Below are 16,037 nucleotides of genomic sequence, written 5' to 3' on the forward strand. Positions count from 1 at the left end.
AGCTCAATACGCTGGGACCTGTCGCGATGGTCCCGCCTCCACGATCGCCACTATTGGTCAGTCAGTGAGTAACTGTCCAATAGTGGCGATCGACGTCTAAACTTCCTCTCCCTGACATCACATCCTGCCGCACCCGCCCTGAACGCCTCTGTTGGAGATAGCGAGGCGTTCAGAGCGGTTGTGATAAGAGAGAGAAGAGCAAAGTAAAAAAAAAGTCTAAAAAAAGTCTAAAAAAACAACTTTTTTCGGCATCCCACCTCTCCCATCCACTACCCAGTCCTGTACCCTTCCTCCTTGTGTTCCCCCCCACGTTTTTGGTCAGTGATCTCCTATCACTGACCACTTCTTAGTCTTCAGGACCAATTTATTGGTCCCTGGGGATTATTTTTTTCTTTATAAAACAAAAAAATATATAAAAATTAAAAAACAAACAAAAAAAACTGATCATTTAGACAATTTAACTGGTTAGTTTAGTATTAGGGTTAGTTAGTGTCAGGGGACCATCAAAAAGCGTAGTTAGGTATAGCGTCAGGGAATTTAGCGTCAGGAATCCGTCACCGTAGTTAGATCTAGCGTTAGGGGTCCATCACCATAGTTAGGTTTAGCGTCAGGGAAGTTCGGAATAATCTAGTTAGGTTTAGTGTCAGGCACCCATCACCGTAGTTAGGTTTAGTGGTAGGGAAGCTCGGAATAATCTAGTTATGTTTAGTGTCAGGGAATAGTCGCCGTAGTTAGATTTAGTCTCAGGGAAGTTCAAATAAAATCTAGTTAGGTTTAGTTAGGGAAGCAAGTAAACATGTCCCAACGGACATTTACTGCCGAAGAGGCATATTCATTTCTTGCCTCCGAAACAGATTCGTCGGATGGTGAGACTCTGTTTTATTTATCCACCTCCTCATCCAGTGATGAAGAAGATGAACCCCCTAGGAGACGCCCCAGGACCACCACTACAGTTGAAGCCCCCGAGCGAAATGACCCCGCCGCAGTTCAAACCCCGGAGCGAAGTGACCACATTTGGACCCTCACACCAGACATTTATGAGCCCCAAATCCCAGAGTACATGGACAGCTCAGGGATAAAATGTAATACGGCAGTGAACTGGACTTTTTCAAGTACTTCTTCACTGATGACTTTATAGAGCTTATGGTCTCCCAGACGAATCTATATGCCCAACAGTATATTACTAAGAACCCTGCATAATTTTATGCCCAATCCCACAGGTGGACCCCTGTAGGTGCAGCAAAATTGGGTAAGTTCTGGGGACTTCACTTGAACATGGGGCTTCTGAAAAAGCCGTTCATTAGGTCCTACTGGAGCACGGACATCTTATACCCCAGCCCCGATGTACCGTATGGCCATGTCCAGGATATGAGGATATGAGGCAATACTTCGCTTCTTACATTATACGGATAATGAGCAGTGCCCACCCCGAGATGACCCCATTTTTAAACGTTTGTACAAACTGAGATCCCTATTATACCATTTCAGTGCCCGGTTTGCCCAAGCATACACCCCCGAGAAGTGTATTTCTATTGATGAGTCCCTGGTACATTTTAAAGGGGGTCTTCAATTCTGCCAGTACCTGCCGAGTAAGATGGCAAGGTATGGCGTGAAGATGTATAAGCTGTGCGAGAGTGCATCAGGGTATACGTACAAATTTAGAATATATGAAGGGAAGGACACCATTATTCAGCCCCCAGAATGCCCCCCCTTACTGGGAATTAATGCAAAAATTGTGTGGGATTTGGTGCACCCACAGCTGGACCAGGGTTACCACCTCTACCTGGATAATTTTTATACCAGTGTCCCACTCTTCTAGTGCCTCGCTTCCAGAAGTACTGTGGCATGCGGCACTGCTAGAAAAAAATCTGAGCTGCCTCCCTAAAACGGACGCCTAATTTTTGATGTTTGTCTAGGGTCTATATCAGTATAGGTATTCATTCCCTAAAACACTGCTTGGGCAAGTACTCAGAAGGGGTGAGAGCAGGGCACATTCTAGTAGCAACATATTGTGTGTCAAGTACAAGGACAAGAGAGATGTCCTTGTATTGACAACAATACATGGCCACACCAGTACCCATGTACCTGTACGAGGTACCAGTACTGAGACCCCCAAATCAGACTGCATCCTGGACTACAATAGGTACATGGGAGGGGTTGACTTGTCAGATCAAGTCCTGAAGCCCTACAATGCCATGTGGAAATCGAGGGTGTGGTATAAGAAGCTGGCCGTGCACATCATACAGATGGCATTGTACAATGTGTACGTGCTACGTCGATGTGCAGGCCAGAGGGGAACTTTCCTGGAATTTCAAGAGGTGGTTATCAAGAACCTAATCTTTAGGGACCAAGAAGAGGGAGCACCCAGTACTTCTGGAAGCGAGGCCACACGCATCGTACCAGGGCAACACTTTCGAGGAGAAGTTCCCCAAACTGGCAAGAAGGGAAAAAGTCAAAAGAGGTGCAAAGTCTGCTCAAAGAGGGGGATAAGGAAGGACACAATATACCAATGCGACATGTGTCCCGAAAAACCCGGGTTCTGTATGAAAGATTGTTTTATAATTTATCATACATCCCTTAATTTTTAATTTACCCTGATGCACAGCTTATCCCCCTCATCTTTCCCTTCTGAGCCCTGCCGTGTGCACAGGCAGCTGATAACAGCCACATGTAGGGTATTGCCATACCCGGGAGAACCCACATTACAGTTTATGGGGTGTATATCTCTGGTGATGCATGCTGGGCACAATATATCGGACACTGACATGGCATATATATATATATATATAGAAAATTGCAAATCTCCCTCTGCACCATCTGCTGCGCATTATCTTTTACAAAGTACCTGTGGGGTCAAAATGCTCACTACACCTCTAGATGAATATCTTAAGGGGTGTAGTTTTTAAAATGGGGTCATTTCTCGGGGGTTTCAACTGTACTGGTACCTCAGGGGCTTCTGCATACATGAGTTAGCACCAGAAAAGCTCCAGTAGGCCAAATGGTGGTCCTTTCTTTCTGAGCCCTGCCGTGTGCCCAGGCAGCTAATAACAGCCACATGTAAGGTATTGCCGTACCCGGGAGAACCCACATTACATTTTATGGGGTGTATATCTCAGGTGGCACATGCTGGGCACAATATATCAGACACTGACAGGGCATATATATATATATATATATATATATATATATATATATAAATTTGCAAATCTTACACTTCACCATCTGCTGCGCATTATCTTTTACACAGTACCTGTGGGGTCAAAATGCTCACTACACCTCTAGATGAATGTCTTAAGGGGTGTAGTTTTTAAAATGGGGTCACTTCTCGGGGGTTTCAACTGTACTGGTACCTCAGGGGCAGTGGCGTAACTACCCCCACTGCCGGAGGCTCCGCTAGCAGCCGCTATGGCTGCTACAGCGCGACACCACTAAAGGGGTTGTTCCTACAAAAGACATGCATCCCCTATCCACAGGATAGGGGATACATGTGTGATCGCTGGGACGCCCAGCGATAAGGAGAACGGGGGACCGAAAGTCCCCCGAAGTTCTCCATGACAAACCTCAGACTTCCGGGGTCTGTCGGCAGCTCCATTGAAATTACTTGTGCACAGGTCGCGCTTGTGCGGATGCGTGACCAGCGCTCCTTTCATTTTTATTGAACTGCACAGACCCTGGAAGTCCGAGGTTTGTGATGGAGAACTTCGGGGGACTTTTGGCTGCCAGCGATCACACATGTATCCCCTATCCTGGGGATAGGGGATACATTTCTTTTGTAGGACAAACTATAGGCCGTTTTTTTTGGGGGGTGGGGGTCTATATGGCGTTATCTACAGGGGGGGCTGTATGGTGTTATCTATGGGGGGGGCTGTATGGTGTTATCTACAGGGGGGCTATATAGCGTAATCTACAGGGGGGGGGCTGTATGGTGTAATCTACAGGGGGGTCTGTATGGTGTAATCTACAGGGGGGTCTGTATGGTGTAATCTACAGGGGGGTCTGTATGGTGTTATCTACAGGGGGGGTTGTATGGCGTTATCTACAGGGGGGGTTGTATGGCGTTATCTACAGGGGGCTGTATGGCGTTATCTACAGGGGGTGCTGTATGGCATTATGTACAGGGGGGTTGTATGGCATTATCTACAGAGGGCTGTATGGCGTTATCTACAGGGGGAGTTGTATGGCGTTATCCACAGAGGGGATTTGGAGCTGTATGGCGTTATCTACAGGGGGCTGTATGGCGTTATCTACAGGGGGTTGTATGGCATTATCTACAGGGGGATGTGTATGGTGCTATCTACAGTGGGCTGTATGGTGCCATCTATAGGGGGGCGCTGTGTGGCGGAATCTATAGGGAGGCATTATCTACAATGGGGGTTGTGTGATACCCAGGGGAGGGAGCCCCCAGTCAAAAGTTTGCTATGGTGCCCAGTCTATCCTAGTTACGCCCCTGCTCAGGGGCTTCTGCATACATGACTTAGCACCAGAAAAGCTCCAGTAGGCCAAATGGTGGTCCTTTCCTTCTGAGTCCTGCCATGGGCCCAAACGGCAGTTTATCACTACAAATCAGGCATTGCCGCACTAAGGACAAATTGGGCAACAAAAATGGGGTATTTTTTTTCCCTGTGAAAATAAGAAATTTTGATCAAAAATGACATCTTATTGGAAAAAATGACATTTTTTTAATTTCATAGCCCACTTCAAATAGGTGCTGTGAAAAAACTGTGCGGTCAAAATGGTAACAAAAACCATAAATGAATTCCTTGAGGGATGTCGTTTCCAAAATGGGGTCACTTCTGGTGGGTTTCCATTGCTTTGATACCTCTGGGGCTCTGCAAATGAGACATGGCACCCGAAAACCAATCCAGCAAAATCTGGACTCCAACTAACACATAGCTCTTCTTTCCTTCTGATCCCTCCCATGGGCCCAAATGGCAGTTTATCACCACAAATGGAGTACTGCTGCACTAAGGATAAACTGGGCAACAAAATTGGGTATTTTTATCCCTGTGAAAATAAGAAATTTTGATAAAAAATGATATCTTATTGGAAAAAAATTACATTTTTTTAATTTCACAGCCCAATTCAAATAGGTGCTGTGAAAGAACTGTGGGGTCAAAATGAATACCATAAATGAATTCCTTGGAGGTGCCGTTTCCAAAATGGGGTCACTATTGGGGGATTGCTACTGTTTTGGCACCTCAACACCTCTTCAAACCTGGCATGCTGCCTAAAATATATTCTAATAAAAAAGAGGCCGCAAAATGCACTAGGTGCTTCTTTGCTTCTAGGGCTTGTGTTTTAGTCCACGAGAACACTAGAGCCACATGTGGGACATGACTAAAAATGGCAGAATCTGGACAATACATATTTAGTAGTGTTTCTCTGGTAAAAACCTGTGTTACAAAAAAAATTTAATAAAATTAAAATTCAGAAATAAAAATGAAATTTGCAAATGTCACCTCCACTTTGCTTTCATTCCTGTGAAATGCCTGAAGGGTTAAAAAAAACTTTCTAAATTCTGTTCTGAATACTTTGAGGGGTCTAGTTTTTAAAATGGGGTGTTTTATCGGGGTTTCTAATACATAGGCCACTCAAAGCCACTTCAGAACTGCACAGGTACCTTAAAAAAAAGGCTTTTGAAATGTTCTTAAAAATATGAGAAATTGCTGTTTATGTTCTAAGCCTTGTAACGTCCAAGAAAAATAAAATAATGTTCAAAAAATGATGCCAATCTAAAGTAGACATATGGAAAATGTGAACTAGTAACTATTTTGGGTGGTATAACCGTCTGTTTTACGAGCAGATGCATTTAAATTCTGAAAAATGCTATTATTTAAAAATTTTCCACCAATAAACACTGAATATATCGACCAAATTTTACCACTAACATGAAGCCCAATGTCTCATGAGAAAACAATCTCAGAATCGCTTGGATAGGTTTAAGCATTCCGACGTTATTACAACATAAAGTGAAATATGTCAGATTTAAAAAATGGGCTCTGAGCCTTAAGGCCAAAACAAGGCTGCGTCCTTAAGGGGTTAATAGACCATAATGATCTCACTATTTTGCAAATAACCAGCCATTTTACCCGCAACTCTGCACGGCCATTAACCAATTTGACAACTGCGCAAAACAGTCTTCTGATCCTCAATTGAGGATCGTTTACTGGCAAAAATTTGCTGATGTAAACCCACTCTTTTCCCCTATAGCTAAAGGCGCATCCATATGACTAGTCTCATCCCCCTTACCTCTTCACACACCATAAACACCACCCGTAAAATAGATTTTTATCTACTTCAAAGAAATAAAAAATTGCTGAACTGCACCAGTAAACAATTTCTGAACAGAAAAAATTTCCACAAAAAATTCAGCAATTAAAAAAATTGATCTGGAGAAGATGGGGACCTACTAGCTGGGTTGGACTCCGACCGGTCAGATGGATAAGCAGGTTGCACTGAAGCCAACCTTGGAGCTGGAGGGTCATGATAAACCTCCTGTGAGCTGTAGTAAGGGCCCCTATACATATATGGGGAGGTATCAGAAGGCATTAGTCTGTGATGGTATTGGCGATAAGTCATGGTGGTGATAGTGATGTATGTGGGGCTGGTGGTAGGGAGGAAGGGGAGGTGTGGCAAAAGGGTTCTCAATGTTCTGACTTGCTAAAATAATTGGGTCATTGGGGGAGTTGCTGCCTCTAATAAAATGAATATGGCCATCTGCGTCCCCAGGTGCCGCTTCTGTGGGATGAGCCTAAGGCCTTATTTACACGAGCGTATTTCACGTCCGTGATACGCGCGTGAAAACTACGCACGTCACACGGAACTATGCAAGTCAATGGGGCCATTCAGAAAATCTGTGTTTTTCACGCAGCGTGTGTCCGCTGCGTGAAAGTTACTGCATGTCCTATACTTGTGCGTTTTTCACGCATCACACACCCATTGAAGTCAATGGGTGCGTGAAAATCACGGACGGCACGCGGACGCACATCCGTGTGCTGTGCGTGATTCACTCAACAGTTGCTAAAGAAATTATGAAAAATAGAAAAACACCTCCTTCAGTTTATTTTGCTGACGTGATACGCGTGACATACTGATGACATACGGGCGTAAAAAACGCAGACACGCACCATACAATGATGACACACGGAACTGCAACGCAGGAAACACGCTGCATTTTTTACGCGCGCAAAACGGACACGTTTGTGTGAATTAGGCCTTAGATGCAGAGCAATTCTCCATGAAACGGTATCAACCTCATTTTCCATTTTGCTCCAATTAAGGTACTAAAGTACCTGGAAGTCCACTTAACTGCCAGCAGAGGGTGCCAACCTTTTCCTCTTGCTGGCGGTTCTTCTGGCCGCTGTGTTTTCAGCTGGTGGAGGAACAGGGTCATCCTACTTGTGCTGTTCCTGGCCTGGGGCATCGGGATCTCCCACCTGCAGCTCCACAGTTTTCTCGTTCTCTTCCTCTTCATCCTCCTCTAAATTGCCCTCTGTGCTAAGTTATGAAAAAAACCAAAACATTTTTTATTTTACATTGGTTGCAAAACACAAACCTGTGTGATTGTTTTATTCAGGGGTGTGGTGGTTTTTATTGATACGATTTTGGGATTAGATAACACTTTTCATTTCTTTTACTATTTTTATGCACACTCAGAAAAGAGATAAAATTGTCTATTGCAAATATTATTTTTCATCATGGTGTTCACTGTCCAGAGTAAATAACTTATTTTTAAAACAGAATTTTTAGGATATGGCTAAACCAAATTATCAATTTTTATCATTACCGTTTAACATAATTTAGCATTGCTTACTATTATTTACCATTAACTGCTATAGTAAAATATGTTAATTAGTTAATTAACATCGTATTATTATAAATGCAATATTACCATTAGATTTAAATAATCCAAATTTAGCATTATTTTGCATTATTGAAAGGAAAAAACAGGAGAATATATATACATACGGTCGCAGTTCAAACACCCCTTGCAGAAAATGTAGCTGCTGGTTGAAGACGTATGGTCTTTTTTTCGGGAAAGCAGCAGCGCTTTTAAACTTGTTGGTGATCTTCCACTGGTACAGGTATCTACAGCTGTGCCAACATATCTTTGATATTATCCACTAGGGATAACAAATGTAATAAAGTAGATGGGTAAAGGGATCCTTTAGAGTGACACTATCTCTATCAGGGGCACATGGCATGAATGGGTAAAGAGGTCTTTAATGGTAAAACCAGCTTACTCAGGGGCACATGGCATGGATAGGTAAAGGTGTCTATTACCGTGACACCAGCTCTATCAGGGGCACATGGCGTGAATGTGTAAAAATTAATTTTACGGTGACACCAGCTCTATCAGGAACACACGGCAAAAATGGGTCAAAGGGGTCTTTTTGTGCCACGTCTTGAGTGCCGTTGGAGCGGCAGCTAGTTGCACTGCTCTGTCTATGTCCTGTGTAATACTACCTCGGATGCTTCAGTGTGCTGTCCCGGTGGATGCTTCAGTGTGCTCTCCCGGTGGCTGATCCTGTTGACTTGCTCGTTGTCCGGCTGTTGGTTTGCATCGGGGTCGCAGGGTTTCCTGCTCTGCTCTGTGCGCTCGGCCTCTGCCTGCACGCTGGTGGATGGTGGAATGAAGATCGGCTGTGCTGAAGCGGTGTGTGCAGTAGCGCCGAGCGCAGGTGTGGAGGACGAGTGTCGCTACTGAAGGCCATTGGAGATGCTGATCTGAAGAGGTCTTGCTCAACTGGTGAGGGCTGGTGCTGGGGAGACTCTGGAGCCAGGGGAGTGGGGAGTATGGACGGCGAGGAAGAGGTTTGGCTGCCTGCTAGCTCCATTAGTCCTTTCATACAGGCTGCTCGTGTCTGGTGCGCTGAGACTGCTGGAGCACAGGGTGAAGCATGGATACCTGCTGGGCACTGGAGCACTGATGCAGCTGGAGTGCAGGGTGAAGCCTGAACACTTGCTGGGACTAGTTGATCTATCCACCACCTGCAAACTCTAAGGAGGTCAGAGCTCTTCAGTGGGGTGAACTGTACCCAGGTTCCCTCTCCTCAGGTACCCAGTGGTATGGTGTCAGCTGGGGGAATGCACGTATTGTGTGCCCAGGCAGGCACTATTGCATGCCCTGGGGGCACTAGTTTACCATATTGCCACTGGGTGGGTACTGAAGTGGGTGATGGCAAACGGACCCTGCTGGTGCATGCTATGGAAAACTCTGTGCCTGGTGGAATGGGTGGCATGAGTTTATTGTACTGCAGAATACAATCATATGCCAGGCTCCATCCAGGCCCGGTTTTTTGGCCCTGGGCAAAATTACAAGAGGGGCCCCAAATTTTAAAATAATGTACCAACAACAGTTACATTCAGTCAATTCGGTAAATGAAAAAATATAAAAATTTGGTATCCCTGTAACCGTATTGACCCACAGAATAAAGTTAACATGTAATTTTTACCGCATGCTGGATGCCGAAAAAACAAATCCCCCCCAAAAAATGGTGGAATCACTGTTTTTTTTCACATTTCACTACACAAAGAATTTTTTTTCCAGTTTCCCAGTACATTATATGGTACAATAAATGGTGCCATGAAAATTTACAACACGGCCCACAAAAAACAGGGCCCTCTTTTGGGCTGTATTTACATTTGCACTTTTCTGAAGGCCTGCTATGGATACAAACTTGTACTCTCTATTTATTCAGTAGTTACACAGTCTTTTTGTCCCGTTTTTACCTGCGGTTTATGGATTCCTCATTTTAATCTAATATCCATTGTTCTTCATTATGTATTTCAATAAAGTATTTTTCTATTTTCATTATTCTTTGTGTCTTGCGAGCATCTATTTTTTCTAGGTTATATATTTACCAACTGGGCGTTGTAAAGAGAAGTGTATGACGCTGACCAATCAGCGTAATACACTTTTCTCCATTCATTTAGCGAGATCACGCTGTGCAGTCACATACTCCCATATTAACTTTACCGAAGTGTCTTGGGAGTGAATAGACATCACCTCCAGCCAGGACGCAATGTCTATTCATCACTCCCGACACTTCTGTAAAGTTTCTGTGAATGACAGCACACATGATCTCGCGAGATCATGCTGTGCAGTCACATACTCCCATATTCTCCCATATTAACTTTGCCGAAGTGTCTTGGGAGTGAATAGACATCACCTCCAGCCAGGACGCGATGTCTATTCATCACTCCCAACACTTCGGTAAAGTTCCTGTGAATGACAGCACAGGTGATCTCGCGAGATCACGCTGTGCAGTCACATACTCCCATATTAACTTTACCAAAGTGTTTTGGGAGTGAATAGACATCACCTCCAGCCAGGGCGCGATGTCTATTCATCACTCCCGACACTTCGGTAAAGTTTCTGTGAATGACAGCACACGTAATCTCGTGACATCACGCTGTGCAGTCACATACTCCCATATTAACTTTACCGAAGTGTCTTGGAAACGAATAGACATCACCTCCAGCCAGGACGCAATGTCTATTCATCACTAGCGAGATCACATGTGCTGTCATTCACAGAAACTTTAGCGAAGTGTCGGGAGTGATGAATAGACATCGCGTCCTGGCTGGAGGTGATGTCTATTCACTCCCAAGTCACTTTGGTATAGGGAGTAAGTGACTGCACAGCGTGATCTCGCGAGATCACACTGTGTTGCGAGTACTGCTAAAAATGAATGGAGAGAACTGTATGACGCTGATTGGTCAGCGTCATACACTTCTCTTTACAACGCCCAGTTGGTAAAAAAGTAAAAACATGCCCAGTTGTCTATTAAGTAACTAATTAGCATAAATCTAAAATTTCTCATAACTTGCTCAAAATTGATAGTTTTTCAAAATAAAAAAACACTGTTGTTATCTGGCTGGGTTCACACGAGCACATTAACGTCCGTAATGGACAGACGTATTTTGGCCGGAAGTCCCGTACCGAACTCAGTGCAGGGAGCCGGGCTCCTAGCATCATAGTTATGTACGATGCTAGGAGTCCCTGCCTCTCTGCAGGACAACTGTCCTGTACTGAAAACATGATTACGGTACGGGACAGTTGTCCTGCAGAGAGGCAGGGACTCCTAGCATCGTACATAACTATGATGCTAGGAGCCCGGCTCCCTGCACTGAGTTCGGTCTGGGACTTCCGGCCGAAATACGTCCGTCCATTACGGATGTTAATGTGCTCGTGTGAACCCAGCCTCTACATTACAGCGTTGATCAGATTATGTAGGAGATAGGCCACTTATAATGTGGTGACAGAGCCTCTTTAACCCCTTAAGGACGCAGCCTGTTTTGGCCTTCAGGACACAGCCAATTTTTTCAAATCCGACATGTTTCACTTTATGTGGTAATAACTTCGGAATGCTTTTACATATCCAAGCGATTCTGAGATTGTTTTCTCGTGACACATTGGACTTTATGTTACTGCCAAAATTTGCTCGATACATTAAGTATTTGATTGTGAAAAACACCAAAATTTAGCGAAAAATTGCAAAAATTTGCATTTTTCTAAATTTATATGTATCTGCTTGTAAGACAGATAGTAATACCACACAAAATTGTTGCTAATTAACATCACCCATATGTCTACTTTAAATTGGCATTGTTTTTTTTAACATCCTTTTATTTTTCTAGGATGTTACAAGTCTTAGAACTTTAGCAGCAATTTCTCACATTTTCAAGAAAATTTCAAAAGGCTATTTTTACAGGGACCAGTTCGGTTGTGAGGCGGATTTTAGGGCCTTATATATAAGAAACCCCCGATAAGTCACCTCATTTTAAAAACTATACCCCTCAAAGTATTCAAAACAGCATTTAGAAAGTTTCTTAACCCTTTAGACGTTTCACAGGAATTAAGGCAAAGTAGATGTTAAATTTTCCAATTTTTTTTTTTTTTGCAGAAATTAATTTTTCATCTATTTTCTCGTGCACACTTACGTCACCGTTTTCACGGCCGCTTTTGACGGGTCCGTGAACCCGTTTTAGCGGCCGTGTGGTGTCCGTGTGCACTCCCGTGTGCACTCCGTGTTTCCGTTTCCGTGCGCCGAGCATGGTACTGTCCAGGGTGACAGTACCATGCTCGGCGTGCGGAAAATACAATTTTAATGTAATAAAAAAAATAGGTTCATACCTACATTCCTCCTGTCCGGCCTCCAGCGATGACGTTCAATCCATGTCGCCGCTGCAGCCAATCACAGGCTGCCGCGTCACAAAAGAAGGCCGGACTGGAGAAAGAAGAGGGACTCGTCACCAAGACCACGTATGAAATGCTTTTTATTTTATTTTTAATCAGCAGCCTCTTTTCTCTATCAGTGATTGATAGAAACAAGTGGCTGCCGATTAGTGTAATATTTTTCTAATGTTTTTCTGCCCGCCCGGCGGTTGCTAGGCAACGGCTCCGTCACACACCGACGGCACACGGATGCCTTCTGTGTGCCTTCAGTTTTTTTGACGGCCCCATTGACTTGCATGGGCCTCACGGTCACGGATTCTCGGACCAAAGTAGGACATGCTCTACATTGGAACGGAACGGAGCAACGGACCGTCAAAAAAACTGAAGTGTGCATGACCCCATTGAAATTAATGGGTTCAGGGTGTTATCAGTGCCACAAACGGATAGCACCCTGATGGAAAAAACTGAAGTGTGCATGAGGCCTAACATGGAAAGTTTTGCCAGAGAAACGCAACTCAATATCTATTGCCCAGATTCTGCAGTTTTTAGAAATACCCCACATGTGGCCCTAGTGCACTTATTGACTGAAGCAAAGGAGCACCTAGAGGATTTTGGGGCCTCCTTTTTATTAGAAAATATTTTGGGCACCATGTCAGGTTTGAAAGGCTCTTGCGGTGCCAAAACAGTGGAAATCCCCCAAAAGTGACCCCATTGTGGAAACTATACCCCTTGAGGAAATTATCTAGGGGTGTAGTGAGCATTTTGACCCCGCAGGTTTTTTGCAGAAATTATTGGAATTAGGTCGTGAAAATGAAAATCTACATTCTTTCGAAGAAAATGTAGGTTTAGCTAATTTTTTCTAATTTCCACAAGGACTAAAGGAGAAAATGCACCACTACATTTGTAAAGCAATTTCTCCCAAGTAAAACAGTACCCCACATGTGGTCATAAACGGCTGTTTGGACAAACGGCAGGGCATAGAAGGGAAAGAGCGCCATTTGGCTTTTGGAGCTCAAATTTAGCAGGAATGGTTTGCGGATACCACGTCGCATTTGCAAAGCACCTAAGGGACCAAAACAGTGAAAACACCAAAAAAGTGACTCCATTTAGGAAACTACACCCCTTGAAGAATCCATCTAGGGGTGTAGTGAGCATTTTGAACCCACAGGGGTTTCATAGATTTTATTCGAATTGGGCAGTGAAGACAAAATAAAATCCTTTTTTTCCAATAAGACATAGCTTTAGCTAAAAAAAAAAAAAAATTCTCAACAAATAAAGGAATAAAAGAACCCCAACATTTGTAAAGCAACTTCTCTGGAGTATGGCAATACCCCATTTGTGGTCATAAACTGCTGTTTGGGCACACGGCAAGGATCAGAAGAGAAGGAGCGCCATTTGGCTTTTGGAGCACAGATTTTGCTTGATTGGTTTCTTGACGCCATGTCACTTTTGCAAAGCTCCTAAGGCACCAGTACAGTGGAAACTCCCCAAAAGTGACTCGATTCACAAAACTACACCCCTTGAGGAATTCATCTAGGGGTGTAGTGAGCATTTTGACCCCACAGATGTTTCATAGATTTTATTAGAATTGGGCAGTGAAAATAAAAAAAATCCTTTTTCTTCAATAAGACGTAGTTTTAGCTGAAAATGTTTCATTTTCTCAACAAATAAATGAAAAAAAGCACCCTAACACTTGTAAAGCAACTTCTCCTGTGTACGACAATACCACATATGTGGTCATAAACTTCTGTTTGGACACAGAGTAGGGCTCAGAAGGGAAGGAGCGCCATTTGGCTTTTGGAGTACAGATTTTGCTGGATTGGTATCTGGGCGCTATGTCGCTTTTGCAAAGTCCCCGTGGGACCAAAACAGTGGATCCCCCCCAGAAGTGACCCCATTTTGGAAACTACACCCCTCAAGGCAGGGGCGTAGCTGGGGGGGGCAAGCGGGGCATGTGCCCCGGGCGCAGTTCAGAGGGGGGCGCCAGCGCCACCTCCTCCTGCACTATAATTGTACCTGTGTCGCAAGGACACAGGTACAATTAGAAGCAATGAATGACCAGGCACGTTCCGTCGATGAAAGGTTCCGTCGTACCTTTTGTACCAGTGACGCTTCCGTCGATGAAAGGTGCTGACTGACTGACAGGGAAAGTCATCCTGCCCAGCCAATCAGCGCCTTTCATAGACGCTGTGTTCAACCCCCTGGAGACCTGCGCAGAAGAGAGCAGGTCTCCTTGGCTGCCGGACGGCGTGGGAGCGGGAATAAGGTGAGTTTGAAATGTATTTATTTATTTTTTTAAATTGTAATAGAAGTGTGTGTCTGTATCTGCGGGGGGACTACACGGGACTACACGGGGGACTTTATAAACGGGGGGGTGTCTATCTACAGGGGGACTATATCTACAGGGCTGGGCTATATACAGGGGGACTATATCTACAGGGCTGGGCTATATACAGGGGGACTATATCTGCTGGGCTATATACAGGGGGACTATATCTACAGGGCTGGGCTATATACAGGGGGACTATATCTGCTGGGCTATATACAGAGGGACTATATCTACAAGGGGGCTATATACAGGGGGACTATATCTACAGGGGGGCTATATACAGGGGGACTATATCTGCTGGGCTATATACAGGGGGACTATATCTACAGGGGGACTATATCTACAGTGGGGCTATATACAGGGGGACTATATCTACAGGGGGGCTATATACAGGGGGACTATATCTGCTGGGCTATATACAGGGGGACTATATCTACAGGGGGACTATATCTACAGGGGGGCTATATCTACAGGGGGCTATATACAGGGGGACTATATCTGCCGGGCTATATACAGGGGGACTATATCTTCAGGGGGGCTATATCTACAGGGGGTGGGCTATATACAGGGGGACTATATCTACAGGGGGTGGGCTATATACAGGTGGACTATATCTACAGGGGGTGGGCTATATACAGGGAGACTATATCTACAGGGGGCTATATACTGGGGTGGGCTATCTACAGGGGGACCATGTCTACAGGGGGTGGGCTATATACGGGGGGACTATATCTATAGGGCTGGGCTATATACAGGGGGACTATATCTACAGGGCTGGGCTATATGCAGGGGGACTATATCTGCTGGGCTATATATAGGGGGACTATATCTACAGGGCTGGGCTATATACAGGGGGACTATATCTGCTGGGCTATATACAGGGGGACTATATCTACAGGGGGCTATATACTGGGGTGGGCTATCTACAGGGGGACCATATCTACAGGGGGTTGGCTATATACAGGGGGACTATATCTACAGGGCTGGGCTATATACAGGGGGACTATATCTACAGGGCTGGGCTATATACAGGGGGACTATATCTGCTGGGCTATATACAGGGGGACTATATCTACAGGGCTGGGCTATATACAGGGGGACTATATCTGCTGGGCTATATACAGGGGGACTACATCTACAGGGGGGCTATATACAGGGGGACTATATCTACAGGGGGGCTATATACAGGGGGACTATATCTGCTGGGCTATATACAGGGGGACTATATCTACAGGGGGACTATATATACAGGGGGGCTATATACAGGGGGACTATATCTACAGGGGGGCTATATACAGGGGGACTATCTGCTGGGCTATATACAGGGGGACTATATCTACAGGGGGACTATATCTACAGTGGGACTATATCTACAGGGGGCTATATACAGGGGGACTATATCTACAGGAGGGCTATATACAGGGGGACTATATCTGCTGGGCTATATACAGGGGGACTATATCTACAGGGGGACTATATCTACAGGGGGGCTATATACAGGGGGACTATATCTGCTGGGCTATATAC

Source organism: Rhinoderma darwinii, chromosome 2 (genome assembly GCF_050947455.1).
Source record: "Rhinoderma darwinii isolate aRhiDar2 chromosome 2, aRhiDar2.hap1, whole genome shotgun sequence".
In the NCBI taxonomy this organism is placed as follows: domain Eukaryota; kingdom Metazoa; phylum Chordata; class Amphibia; order Anura; family Rhinodermatidae; genus Rhinoderma; species Rhinoderma darwinii.